This window comes from Schistocerca serialis, chromosome 6 (genome assembly GCF_023864345.2).
Source record: "Schistocerca serialis cubense isolate TAMUIC-IGC-003099 chromosome 6, iqSchSeri2.2, whole genome shotgun sequence".
NCBI lineage: Eukaryota > Metazoa > Arthropoda > Insecta > Orthoptera > Acrididae > Schistocerca > Schistocerca serialis.
This window is the reverse complement of record NC_064643.1, coordinates 485075644-485091597: the sequence shown is the minus strand read 5'-3', so window position 1 is coordinate 485091597 and position 15954 is coordinate 485075644.

Sequence of the window (15954 nt, the reverse complement as noted above, 5' to 3'; positions counted from 1 at the left end):
ACTGTCGATGACATGTCTCCCTCAGACCACCCAAGGGCTACTAGTAAAGTGGATGACCACTACCTAAAGATTATGGTTCGGAGGAACCCTGAAAGCAACGCCACCATGTTGAAGAATGCTTTTCGTGCAGCCACAGGATGTTGTGTTACAACTCAAACTGTGCGCAATAAACTGCACGATGCACAATTTCACTCCCGACGTCCAAGGTGAAGTCCATCTTTGCAATCACAACACCATGCAGTGTGGTACAGATGGGCCCAACAATATGCCTAATGAATCGCTTACAATTGGCATCACCGATGAGTCTCGCATATGCCTTCAATCAGACAATCGTTCGGAGATGTGTCTGGAGGCATCCCAATCAGGCTGAACACCATAGACACACCGTGCAACAAGGTGGAGGTTCTCTGATATTTTGGGGTTGTATTATGTGGGACCAACATACACTGCTGGTGGTAATGGAAGGTGCTGTAACAGCTGTACGATACGTGAATGCCATCCTCCAACTGATGGTGCAACCATATCGGCAGCATATTAGGGAGGCATTCATCTTCATGGATGACAATTCACGCCCCCATCGTGCACATCTTGTGAATGACTTCATAAGGAAAATGAAATCGCTCGACTAGAGTGGCCAGCATGCTCTCCAGACATGAACTGTATCGAACACGCCTGGTATATGAATCTTCAGGATAGATTGAAAAGGGCTGTTTATAGACGATGTGGCCCACCAACAACTCTGAGGGATCTACGCCGAATCCCTGTTGAGGAGTGGGACAATCTGAACCAACAGTGTCTTGATGAACTTGTGTATAGTGTGCCATGAGCACCTCTGTAGGTCTCACTGTATGGTGGTACAACATGCAATGTGTGGTTTTCATGAGCAATAAAAATGGCGGAAATGATGTTTATATTGATCTCTATTCCAATTTTCTGTTCAGGTTCCGAAAATCTCAGAACCGAGATGATGCAAAATTTTTTTTGATGTGTGTATTTTATTTACACGTGTATTAACCGCCCTACGGAACAATGAATTTATTTTTGTCGATTTGCTACAGAAATTTTGCTTTTATTAATGTTTTCCGCAGAGGCAGTCAATTTATTTGAAACAAGGTGTGTCATTGAACACCATTAGCTACTTTCACCTCTTTGCTGAATTTCAAATGCACGTTCCAATCTTCTGGCAAATATGGCACTATACCATAAAGAAGAACCAAACATGAGAGAATACAGTACTGGTACTCGAAAAAAATTTGCATCCCGAAAACTACAATGAAAAGGTAATATCAGGTTGGGACACACTCCTTTGTGAATTTGGACAGACGAATGTGCACTTTAAGCCCATTTGTGCATTTCAATGTGGTTTACGAAATTCCGATGCTCTTTGAGTATCATCCGATGTCCTGTTTCGTTTATGACGTAAGATCTCACAATGCTATACACATACGAACATATGGGCTGCTTTTATGTCATCATAGCTGCGCGTTTTCTGGTGCTCTCTGACAGCTGTTGAAACGAACTCTTAACACGTTGTAGGAAAATACTGTGAATGGTGGTTTGAAAAGCGTTACTTTCAAAGTAAATTTCATAGCAAATTTCTTAAATCACAGAGCGTTTGACTCTTAATTTAAACCATAACACTCTGAAGGCCAGCCACTTACAAGAATTTCGAGCTCAGAAAACTAGACAGTCATGTCACTACTTAAAATTTTACTTGCACATTTGTCTGATTTATCTTAAAGTGGAACACACGCAAAAAATGACGATTATTATATATGAAAGCTTATCTTTTCTCGTAGTTTATTAATCTTCAAGACCAATATTATATGTGGAAGCTTAGCTTTTCTTGTAATGCTTAGGTGATGTTGCTATTAGCTGACTACATCACGTGTCCCATGCTCTGCAAAATCTGCTATCATTGGCTGGTGAGATCACATGGCATGAGGTATGATTGGATTACAAAAGCGTATCACAATCTCGATTTCAATGCTTCAGAAACTAACGTGCTGTGTTTGGTGGAATTCAAATATATACTTTTGTAATACGAAAATATGCAGCGAATCTTAAAACGGAAATACGTAGCGTACATGTTGCTGCACAAAGATCTCTCCAAAGCGAGTTTTTTTCCCCCTAGGGTTCGTTTTCTAAAGCGCCAGTGAGTTCTACACCTGTGTATAAAACCATAACCATTCAAAGGATTGAAAGGTTTTACAATTCCGAGGGACATATACTGTCACTTAAAATGGAAAAAAAGTGTATTTTCACCTGCAAAAAAAGTATACGGGAATTTTTTTTCCTTGTGCGTATATATACTCTGAAAAAATGCGCACTTCACAGAAAAAGTACCTATCATATGACTGTAATTCAATGAGCCACTGTTGGAACTGGCCAACTCATACAATTACCCTGTGTAATACTTTGTAGGGATGTGAAATGCAATGATCACGTAGGCCCAGTCGTATGTAAAGTAGATGACAGACTTCAGTTTATTGTAGAATACTGGGGAAGTGCAGTCCACTCTACAAACGAGATTGCTGACAACTCACTCATCCAACCGGTTCCCTAGAGTATTGCTCATGTGTGACCTGTACTAAATAAGACTAACAGGGGATACTGAAAGCAGACAGAAAAGGGCAGCACAAATGGTGACAGGTTGTTTTGATTCATGGCCGAGTGCCACAGAGGTACTGAAGGGACGGAACTGCAGACTCTTCAAGGTAACTGTAAACCATCCTGAGAAAGTCTGTTAACAAAGTTTCAAGAATCTGCTTTGAATAATGGTTTTAGCATCATACTACAATCCGCTATGTATCACTCGCATAGGGATCATGCAGATAAGATTAGAATAGTTACTGCATGCACAGAAGCATTTTAACAAGCATTCTTGCCGTGCTCCATGTGTGACTGGAACGGGAAGAAACCTTTAATAAATGGGACAATGGGACATACCCTTTGCCATGCACCTGATGGTCGTTTGCAGAGTATAGATGTAGAAGGTAGCAGAGTCCAAGCCATGACCTAATTTACCTGTGGAATGATAAATCGCATGTAGCAAGTAGACCATCTAGTGATGTTTTTGTAAATTTATCCATGTTTCAAAAATCGATTTACACTTTAGATTTATCCTATTACTTGACAGTGAAAATACTTGATCAGTAAAAGCCTGAACATTGGAAAAAATTTAAAACCAATATGTCACGTATCACAACCTATTTGTTGTACCAAAGTGTAGTGCTGAGCACTAACTAGAATTGAAAACCTGCCAGTAGAGTATTGTGTGTACAGTGAAATGACTGTGTGGAAAATTTCATGCTGTGACATTCCTTAGTTTAAGTGGAAAGCCAGAGGAAACAGTTACTTACATGGTAGACCATCATATTGTTTTTACTAATCTATTGTAGATTTAAGTAATGACTTGGCCTTTTGTAATGTTGTTTTAACTATTTTGTATGTAATCGTGTTGTTATGGAATCAAAATCGAAACTGATCCATTGTGGTGTTTTTGTAAAAGTTTGAGCATGTGAAGTAATTACACATTACCTTGTGATTTGCTATTTTGCATCTCATTCCTGAAGTAACATCACATGCGAGCCTAGTGTCCTAACCATTTCTCCATAATTATTTCTGTTGTTTAGAGTAGCCCTCCTGACCTGTATATTCCACGATTGGAAACACAGACAATAAGTAACAGATCCACACTTAAAAATCTGTGTGTATCCTACCATTATACTTTGTAAAGGTAAAGTCTGTATAATATGAAAATGCTTTATAAGTAGTGATTATCACAATTCAGGGACTAGAATGCAAGAATGCATCACACCCTCTCCAACAGCCAATTAGTGTTCAGTAGTGTTCTGCTGTCTATCACCTACTCTTTTCAACCTCTACTTGGAAAATATGATTGACCAATGCTCATTAGATGACAAAGGAGTAGAAAATGAAGGAAGAAGAGTAGGGTGTTTTAGGTTTGCTGGTGACATGGTCCTTCTAGCCACAGGGGGAAAAGAATTATGGGATTCAGTGCACACCATTGAAGCTAACAGAAAAAAAGTGTTGGCACTAGGAGGAAATAAAGAAATAAAAGTTATGCTGAATGAAGAAATATTAGAACAGGTGCAAAATTTTAAGTATCTTGGAAGCAGGATGGACACCAACTGGAAGTGCAGCACAGAAATTAAAATAAGGATAGCAATGGCATAAAGACACATTTTATAAGAAAATAAGAATTTTCTGCAGCAGTCTGGCCAGAGAACTGAGGAAAAGACTCATAAAATGTTTTGTATGGGGTGTTCTGTACGGCACTAAAACATTGACTTTGAGGAAGGAAGACAGAGAAAGGCTGGAGGCTTTTGAGATGTGGACATGGCAGAGGATGGAAAGAATAAGTTGGATGGACAGAGTAAAAAATGAAGAGGTACTGAGAAGAGTGGAAGAGAAAAGACAGTTACTAGATGTAATAAAAAAAGAAAAATAAATTGGATTGGGCATATATTAAGAAAGAATGATGGGCTGATGAAAACAGTTTTAGAAGTTTATGTAGAAGGGAAAAGGAAGCGAGGAAGGAAGAAATTTCAGATACTGAATGACGTGATGGATGGCACAACATATAGCAGCCTTAAGAAGATAGCAATGGATCGCAGAAAATGGAGAAGCAAAGGACCTGCTAATATAGCAGAAAACTGATGATGATGATGAGTGTTCTGAGCACTCTGCTCTGAATGCCATAGCTAATGTTAGCATTAAATGTGATCATAGCGAACTGTTTAGTGATTTTTTATTCCATTTGTTGCGAGTTGTCATCACTGATGGTGGTGGTAAGTAACACATTCCCCATAAACAAGGGGGAAACATAATTTGCAATATATAAGCTTTCTTCAAGCGGAAATCGTGCATGCACGTACCACAACTGTCGCTTGGAACTGTCAACAATCCTATCCTCATCTGTGCCTCGACATGCACAAACCACCATCGTTCGTGGATCAGACTATAGCTTTGGTGAAAACACGAATGTGCAGATGCACAAATACTATACGACAAAGTGACACTTTCGGTGAATGAAGTGGACATGCTATGAAGCTATGTGCAAGAAAGTGTCTCAGTGATGTGAAAACAATGTGCTGGTGAAAAAAAATGAATGTGCACTGTGATAGAGTGCTCACCTCTGCTCAGCAGTAAGTAGGGTGGTGGTGGGTGAGACTTCGAGGTGAGACGGAATCCTATGAATCCTGAGGACACAGACACTTCTGAAAAGCATGTAAAAGGATTGTCAACAATATTGCACTCTGCTATGGACCTAGTTTTTGCCATGTTGTGTTGAGTGTGTGGACAAATTTAAACTTCTCATGGTACACAAGTTATGCCAGTCTGCCATTAAAGGGCACTCTAGCAGTGCTTGTGGCAAAGAATTTAAAGAAAATGTGAGCAGTGCTTGTGGCAAAGGATTTAAAGACAATGTGAGAACACTATGGCTGGAAGCAAAAGGGAACTACAGCCATAATTTTTCCCGAAGGCAGGCAGCTCTACAGTATGGTTAAATAACGACGGCATCCTCCTGGGCAAAATATTCCAGAGGCAAAATAGTCCCTCCACTTCAGATTTCTGTCTGCGACTACTCAGGATGTCATCAGGAGAAACAAAACTGGTATTCTACAGACTGGAGCATGGAATGATAGGTAGGTAGGTTAGAAAATTAAAAATGGAAATGGATTGGCTGAAATTAAATAGCGGGAATTTGTGGAGTTTGGTGGCAAGAGGAACAGGACATCTGGTCAGGTGAATATAGGGTTGTAAGTAAAAAATCAAATACAAGTAATGCAAGAGCAGGTTCAATAATGATTAATGAACTAGGAATATGTGTAAGCTACTATGAACAGCACAGTGTACGCATTATCACAGACAAGACAGACACAAAGCCAACATCCATCACAGTAGTACGAGGAAAAGTAAGAGAAGGAAAAACTGTAGGTGAATATGAACTGGAGGGAAAGAATGAAAGACAAAGCTGCCTGGTAGAATTTTGCACAGAGCATAATTTAATCGTATCTAACTTAATTTACTAATCATGAAAGAAGATTGTATGCATGGAGGAGAACTGGAGACATTAGAAGGTTTCAGATAGATTATATAATTGTAAGGCAGATTTCAGAATCAGATTTTAAATTTTAAGACATTTCCAGGTATGTGTGTACTCTCTGGCCACAATTTATAGGTTAGGAACTGTAGATTAAACTACAGAAATTGTAAAAAGGTAGGAAATGGGACCCGGATAGTTGAAAGAACTGGAGGTGGTTGGGGTTTCAGAGGGAGCAGTAGGCAATGATTGAGTAGAACAGTGGAAGAAAATACAGCAGAAGACGAATAGCTAGCTTTGACAAATGAAATAGTGACGACAGCTGAGGATCAACTAGGTAAAAAGACAAAGCCTAGTTGAAATCCTTGGATAACACATGATATACTGAATTTAACTGATGACGGGGCAAAATTTAAAAACATAGCAAATGAAGCAGATAAAAGAGATTGTCAGGAGGTGCAAAATGGCTAAGTAAGAATGGCTAAGTAAGAATGGCTGGAGTATAAATGTAAGGATTTAGAAGCATGTATTGCTAGGGCAAAGATAGATACTGCATACAGGAAATTAAAGAGATATTTGGAGAAGAGAGAAGCAGCTGTATGAATATCAAGAGGTCAGATGGGAAACCAAGCTTAAGCAAAGAAGGAAAAGCTGAAAAGTGGGAGTAGTATATGGAGGGTCTATACAAGGGAGAACACTTGCAGGCAGTACTGTAGAAATGAAAGAGAATTTAGATGAAGATGAGATGGGAGATATGACACTGCGAGAGGAATTTGACATGTCACTGAAAGACAAGGCCCTGGGAGTAGATGACATTCCATCAGACCTACTGCTAGCCTTGGGAGAAGCACCCATGAGGAAACTCCTCCATCTGATGTGCAAGATATACAAGACAGGCGAAATACCCTGACTACAAAATAATAACATGAATTCTTTATAGGAAAATGAAAAAACTCATAGAAGCCGACCTCAGGGAAGACCAGTTTGCATTCCAGAGAAATAAGGATACGTGTGAGGCAATGTTGACCTTACCACTAATCTTAGAAGATAAGTTAAGGAAAGGCAAACATACGTTTGTAGCATTGGACAAAGCTTTTGATAATACTCTCTTTGGAATTCTAAATATAGCAGGAGTAAAATACGGTGAGTAAAAGGCTATTTACAGCATGCATAGAAACCAGACGACAGTTATAGAAGTTGACAGTGTAACGAGCAATAAGCAGTTTGGACCATATATATTCACAAATTTATGATCTTATTTTTTCTTCAATCTTATTTGAAATGTTTTACACTCACTGTATTGTATGTCATGTTAACACAACTAACTCCTGTGATTAAAAAACAAATTTCATAAAATTACTATACTACAAAAAAGATATATATTTTGTTTGTGTGATATACATTATCATAATTGTTCTACTGTACTGTTGAGTTTGATTTAATGTTCTATATTTCAGTCTTAGTTTGACTATATCTTTACTGATGTACTTTGGAATGACATTAACTGCCCACCGTCGGGTTGTGTGAGGGAAGGAGAAACGTAAAGTTTTCTGGAGTTGTGTACAAATGGAATGTATTTCACTGAGTGAACATTGTAAATTTATGACAGCAAGGCATCTAGGACTATTAAATATGAAAATTACACATGAATCAGTTTTGTCATCTACATTGTTCACCAAACATGTCAACCAATAGGGCTTCCAGAGAGAAGAAATTCCAGCAACGGATTTAAGGAGATGATCAAGAAACAAGATGAGTACTTTTGCTTTAAAACTATCACTAAACCTGGCCAGCAATATTTAATTACTCAATGAACAATTATTACAATTAACGGTCATCCAATGTGCGTAACAAAGGTGGTCATTAAAACGGGCATGAATAGAAAGAGGTGTTTGAGAGGGGCGCGAGAGTGTTGTAGCCTATCCCAGATGTTATTCAGTCTGTGCATTGAGAATGCAGTAAAGGAAACGAAAGAAATATTTAAAAAAGGAATTAAAGTTAAGCGAGAAGAAATAAAAACTTTGAGGTTTGCTCATGATATTGCAATTTACTTTATTTTATTTATTTACGTCCAAGGACGACTCTGTAAAATGGTACTGGACAAGTTCGAAAAATTACAGGTTTCAAAAATGCATGACTACATGCATATGTATCATTTTGTTAAAGAAGCCTCTAAAATACAAACCCGTAAAAACAAAAACACATTGATATACCTACATAATTACAAAATATTAAATTCATTTTCTGCTTTCTGTAAGTTTTGTTACATATTTGCAGTTACATATGAAACACTGAATTTACTTTTTGCTGCAAGTTATTCTTTAATACTGTATGGTCAAGTTTTAATCAAGTGACAGTTTAGTTTATTTTTGAAAGCACACATGTTTTCTATAATTTTATATAGTTTGGCAGATGCTTTATAGAAGACATCTTACTTTATAGGCTCTGTCAGTTAACGTGAGCTATTTTCCTTCAACATGATACTCATTTTCATTTCTTGTTGTAGTTGTGAATCACTGCAGCATGGTTATTTTATACATAAATAATTGTTTCAGGCATCTATAATTGCACAGCTGTTAATAAGTTTCGTTCTTTGAATTTACTTCTGCAGGAATCTCTAGGAGATAATTTTGTTATGCAACTTACAACCTTCTTTTGTAGCTTTCGTACTCTTTGATTTGTACACTTGCAAAATTTCCCCAGACAAGGATACCATATGAAATTTGTGGATGAACTAGCATCAGTACAATGTCAGCAATGTTTGTGTCTGTATTGTCCTTGACATTTTTCTCATTAGAAATATACCTGAACTCACTGAACAACAAATATTACGAGGATCACTCCAAAACAAATGCACACTATTTTTGTAAAAATACAGTTTTCATTCTGCATGTGTGAAAATTTTACAGTGTGTAGATACATCCTTCCCGCTCGTTTTCAAACTTAGTTCAACCTATTCCCGTGAGTGGTGCCGTCACAGCATGTCTTCAAGATGGGTGCTACACTTGACATTCGTCGGAAGCAATGTGCTGTCATAGAATTCCTGTGCTGTAAAAACGAGACATTGGGAAACATCCACAAGAGATTGAAAAAGGTGTATGGAGATGCTACTGTCGATCACAGTACAGTTAGTCGGTCGGCAAGCAGGTTACGTGATGAAAGCAGGCGCGGAAATATAGAGGATTGTCCTCGCAGCAGCAAGCCTCGTACTGCATACACTCCAGACAATGTGCAGAGTGTTGACAAATTGGTGACTGCTGACTGACACATCACAGTGAATGAATTGTCATGCTACGTTGGGATAGGGGAAGGAAGTGTTTGCAGAATACTGAAAGTGTTGACATTAAAAAAGGTTTGTGCCAGGTGGGTTCCCAGGATGTTGACAGTGGCTCACATAGAAACAAGAAAACGGTATGCAGTGAACTTTTGGAACAGCACGAGAATGGTGGAGATGAATTTCTTGGAAGAATTGTGACAGGTGATGAAACATGGCTCCATCATATTTCACCAGAGACAAAGAGGCAATCAATGGAATGGCATCATGCAAATTCACCCAAGAAAAAAAAATTCAAAACCACACCTTCTGCTGGAAAAGTTATGGCTATGGTGTTTTTTGATTCCAAAGCACTCTTGCTTGTGGACATCATGCCAAGTGGAACCACTATAAATTTTGATGCTAATGTGATGACACTGAAAAAACTTCAACCTCAACTGAGTCGTGTTGAACTACATTGGCAAAAGCAGGATGTTTTGCCGTTGCATGACAATACACAGCCACATGTCAATCAAAAAACAATGGAAGCGATCAAAAAACTCAGATGGACATCACTGAAACACATGCCTTACAGTCCTGACCTGGATCCATGTGATTATCATCTCTTTGGGAAACTGAAAGACTCTCTTTGTGGAACAAGGTTTGAAGATGATGACTCCCTCATGCACGCTCCCGAACAGTGGCTCTAACAGGTTGGTCCAGAATTTTACCGTGTGGGTATACAGGCACTGGTTCCAAGATGGTGTAAAGCAGTTGAGAAGGATGGAAATTATGTGGAGAAATGAAAATATTGGTCCTAACGGATGTATTTACACACTGTAAAACTTTCAAACATGTAGAATAAAAGATGGATTTTTTTTAAAAAAATAGTGTGCATTTATTTTTAGTGACCCTCATATTTATACACTTCTCCCTTGTCAAGTACCTATCCACCACCACACACAGGCATTTGTAAGTTTCAGTCCCTTTCAGATCAAAGTCTCCAAGCTTGACAGTAATATTGTTCAAGTTATGTGGTTTCTTTTTCATGTATGTAGTTTTATTTATGTTTATGAAAAGATCATTTTCTCTTAAATTATTGTTTCCATATTTTGAGAAGCTTGCTTTTGTGTTGCCTGTTGAAAAAACCATTTTGAAAAAATGAAGTGTCATCTGCACAGATGACAGCATTTTCCAGCTACTATTTTGTACATGTCATTTGCATATAAAAAGTAGTGGTCCCAGCACTTATTCTTGAGGTTCTCCATATTTAAGAAATTCAGAATTTGACTAGGCATTTGTAGCAGTATTGCACACATTTTGGTTTATTTCTACATACCTTTCTCTATTTTCCACAAATGATTTTATGATATCAGTTGTTTTCCCCTTTACACCATAACACTTCAGCTTCTTTAATAATATGTTGTGACATATGCTTCGAAAGCTTTTTACAGGTAAAAAAACATACCATAAACTTCTTGTTTTTCTAGCGCCTTGGTTACATACACTATAAATTTAGCTATTGCTGTACCGGTAGATCCACTCTTCCTAAACCCATGCTGGGCATCATTCAAAGTACTGGACTTTTCTATAAAATTTACTATTCTGTCTTTAACTACACATTGAATTACTTTAGATAAGATAGGTGTAACAGTCACTGGTCGATAATTTCCTGGATCTTCCTTGCTCTCTCCTTTGAAAGTACAGATCAATTTACTCTTTTTTTAAAGATGTTGGAAATATTCCTTTTTCCAAGTCTAAGATGAAGATCAACTAAAGCGAAACAAGAGTAATGGAATGTAGTCATATTAAATAAGGTGATGCAGAGAGAATTAGGTTAGGAAGCAATACAATTAAAATAGTAGATGAGCTTGCTATTTGGACAGTAAAGTAACTGATGATGGCCAAAGTGAAGGGGATATAAAAGGTAGCCTGGCAATAACAATAAAAGCGTTTCTGAAGAAAAGAAATTTGCTAATATCAAATATAAATCTGTGTGTTATGAAGTCTTTTCTGAAAGTATTTGTATGGAGTGTAGCCATGTAAGGAAGTGAAAACATGTATGATAAACAATTTAGATAAGAAAAGAATAGAAGCTTTTGATGTGTTGCTACAGAAGAATGCTGATTATTAGATAGGTAGATCATGTAACTAATGAGGTGGTACAGAATAGAATTTGGGAGAAAATAAATTTATGGCATAACCTGATTAGAAGAAGGGATTGGTTGATAGGACACATTCCAAGGCGTTAACATATCACCAATTTAGTTCTGGATAGAAGTATGTGGGGTAATCAGAGTGAAACCAAGAGATGAATACAGCAAGCAGACTCAGAAGGATGTAAGTTGCAGTAATTAAGCACAGATGAAGAGCCTTGCACAGGATACAGTAGCATGGAGAGCTGCATCAAACAAGTCTTTTGACTGTTGACCACAACAACATGAGAACACTGAACCCTGGGATTCAGTAGGAGGAAAGTAAATCAGTTTACTTTTAATGTCAGTACTTTGTAAAGCCAGCAAACATAAATGATAGTACCACTGTAAAACCAGTCAATAACCCAAGTCCCTACAGTTGTGGACTGCGACTGCATTGAGTACCTGAAAGTCTCATTTAATGTTGATAGGTTATTTGATCAGGAATCTAAATAATGGCAGCTTTGTATCTTCAAGCTTCTATGTGCATTGATACTTCTGTATCGGTCTGCTTTTTCATAAGAGTCGCATGGTGGTGAGGAAGGTTGGCTGCAATACCATCAGTCCGGCAGTCTTATGATCACCAGTGATGCTGCTGCACCTGAACTGATTACTTGCTCACACCTACTTGATGCCAACACTAGAGGGGGCAGAACCCAGCCTCGTCCACCATGCTGATCCTGAGACCAGTGAGTATAAGATATACAATCTACTTTGCTTTCTATTCAGCAGACATTTTCTAAATTCATTTACTATCAGCTAGACATCAGAAGACTGAGTCCACTTTGCATTATTTTCACTCAAATGTTTCTCACTGAAAAGCATCAAGACTGCTTAGTATTACATAAAATTAAGATTTAAATTTGTCATTACGTTAATGAAATTTCTCAAAACTACTTAATCATGGTACAAGGAACTATAACATAAATTACTAACCCCATATTTGGAGAAATCACTAACACTGATAGAAAATATTTTAGCATTAACAGTTACTCACTTTTTTTCCAAGGTGAAAATACACTTTTCCCATATTAAGTGACAGTGTATTTTCCCTCAGAACCACAAAACTTATCAATTCTTTTAATGGTTAAGGTTTTATACACCAGCACGGAAATTCCTGGCACTTTAGAAAATAAACTCCAGAGAGGAAAAAAGAAGTGTTTTCGAAAGCTCTTTGATGTACCGCAACAGGTACACTGAATATTTTCATATTACGAATGTATATATTCAAATCCCACCAAACACAGCACATTAGATTCTGAAGCATTGAAATCAAGACTGCGATTTGCTTTCGTAAGCTGATCATAGCTCGTGTCACATGATCTCACAGCCAAAGATAGCAGATATTCAGAGCATAGGACACGTGATGATGCAGCCAACAGCAAACTCCCTCAAGTTGCATGAACACACAAATAGGAAACGTTAATGATTTAAATTAATATACATAGTATAGCTATAAGAAAAGCTCAGCTTTCACATATAATATTCGTTTCTCTTTGTGTGTATTCCATTGTAAGATACATCAGACAAATGTGCCAGTAAAATTTTAAATAATGACATAATTGTCTGTGTCTTCTGGGCTCGATATCCTTTTAAGTGGCTGGCCCTCAAAGTGGTAAGCTTTAAATGAGAATCAGACAATCTGTGATTCAGGAAATTCAAAGCACATTTGCACATGTAACATGTGTGCACAGCTACGATGCCATAGGAAGTGTGTATGTTAATACGTATATAACATTAAGAAATCTTACATTATGTCGTAAATGAAACCGGGCATCAGAGGATACCGCCAGACCATCAAAATTTTGTAAACCATACTAAAATGCATTATTGGGCTTGAAGTGCACATTCATATGTCCAGATTTGCAAAGGAGTGTGGCCCAACTTGATACTAACCTTTTCAGTGTGGTTTTTGGGATGCAAATTTTCTTTGAGTACCTGTACTGTATTATCTCATATTTGGTTCTTTCTTATGGCATAATGCCACACATGCCGGAAGTAAAAAACTTGCACTTTAAATTCAGCAAACAGTTGATATTAGTCAACAGTGTTCCAAATAAAGTGACAGTCTTTGCAGAAAAGGTTAATAAAAGCCAAATTTCTTTAGCAAACTGACAAAAATAACTTCACCGTTCTGTGAGGCAATTGATGTCGGGCTGGAAGAAAAAAAGAAAAAACCTGGAAATAAAATAAAATCAGAGAACTGGAACTAATAACAGCTTGGGTGCACCAGAAAATTTTTTTCGGGTCACATCTAGATGCTTGTTGCTACTGCTGATACATCTAACAGTCACATTTAAAGTAGCCAGAAGCAGGAGAAGGTAATGCTTGTACGCGATTCAATTGCGCATGGGCCTGCACCTGCTTGCAACAGCTCAAACAAACCTAATGTGAACAGTTGTGATGTCACGCTCATCAGGAGTAGGACCAATGAGCATGGGCCTCTCATCGCAAGCAGTTTGATGTTCCGAAGTAGGGCATTGTCTTCATCCTAAAGCCTTCGATATATTTTGCTGTTGGCAGACACTTGTGTGTGCACTGTGTTTTGATGATGTAAATGGCATATTTCCATTGCAACTTTTATGTTTTATTGCTGCAGTATTATTCTCTAGCAGTGGGCTAAAGTGAAATTCTTTGTTAGAGTGTGCGTTCTTACCACTCAAACCTACAAAAATTTTAGTGCAATCTAAATGAAAAACTCCCAGAATCCTGAAAGATTCCCAGGTTTCTCCTGGTTTTCACATGAAAAAATTCCCGGGTTTTTCCCAGATGTCCCGCCAGGTGCGTATACATTGTGCTTTGCCCTTAGCTATCAGCAACCCTGAGATTATAGGCCGATCATTTCAATGTACCTTGTATTTATCTCACACAATAGAGATGTGAACGATTCAGTCATTCATCTCGAAACAATGTTGCTGTCGGTCTTTGTCCATGACAGACACCAGACCCCATTTAGTAATTAAATGGTTCACCATCTTACAGTGATGTGCTGTTCTCCTGTGAAATAAGGGTGAAGTAATATAAAATATAAAGGTACATGCAACATGTCAATCTGGTGGGTTCTGAAGGTAAGTAGGACTCATTTACAAAGAGTATAAACTCCTTACCTTTTCTTCAGTCACAACTTCATGAACACACAATAAAAATTAATGTGGTGCCCATTCTTTCAGGTATGTCAAAAATACTACACATTATTTCGATCCAGCAGCCATTATGAATTAAGACACAAAGGAATTATGACACTGGCTGTAAGCATGCACTGATTTAAACCAATAGGACAGGCTGAAAATTTATACCAGCCAATATTCGAACCCAGGTCTTCCACTTCTGAAACAGATGCTTTGCCCACTAAGCCATCTAGACAAAGTCATGATCAATGGAATGAATGTTCTAAGCTTATTCATATATGAAACTATCCCCTTCACTAGAGACTACCTCTTAAAACTAGAAGAACTACTACTGAACAAAAATGTATGCCTCTATTGTACCAGAGGGAAATCAAAGACGCAACAAAAATATCGCAGATCAATGGCCTGTCAGAGGAGCATAATTAACATGGCTTAATATTACACAATAAGATACCAGAGGAAATAAAAATTGTTATGTACACAATATTTAAAATTAATCTAAAGACATTCCTAATAAATCACTGTTTCTATTCAGCAAAAGAATTTCTGAACATGTAAGAAAAAAGCTACTTAAAAATTAAATTGTAAAAATACATATCTAATTTTAATTTGCCTACTATCTGCTAATATTATGTATTATTGTAACTTTTCTTTCACCTATCCAAAGTCAATTGTAGAATTTGTGCTGGTTGATAGAACTGGACCAATAAAAATCCGTCACTTATTAATAAGTGTTCTTTTTACACAACTTTCATGAACATAGTATGAGAGGAATGATAGTGGTACCATAATTACCCTCCATCACATGCAGTAAGGTGGCTTGAGCAGTATAGCTGTAAATGGAAATAATGTTTTTCCTGCGTAACTTACCTGCCATGTCACAATCCCTCCCATCCAAATTGACAACACAGAACTTGTGCTGTTAAAGCCTCTCTAGGTGCAGTAAATGTTGCAGAAGTCTCTGGTACTGTGTGTAGTATTGTCTACATAAGAATCACAATACTTCAGCAGAGCACCTGCTTATCTACAGGTTCGTATGCTTGACAATTATGAAAAACCTCAGAAGCTAAATGGTGTAACACAATCCTATCAAGAATATGATTATTAGCAATGGCACATGGATAACAGTTAATGATGTTGAGAAGCAGTAAATATAAGCCTCTAAATGGGCTGAATTATCTAAGAGACAAGACACAGTGCACCCTACTTCTCTTGTTGCTCTGACCTCTACAGTTATAATTCAACACTTTGCTTGGCTGTAGAATGTGACACTGCCTCCAAAAACTGTGTGTATCACAGAGGAGAAAG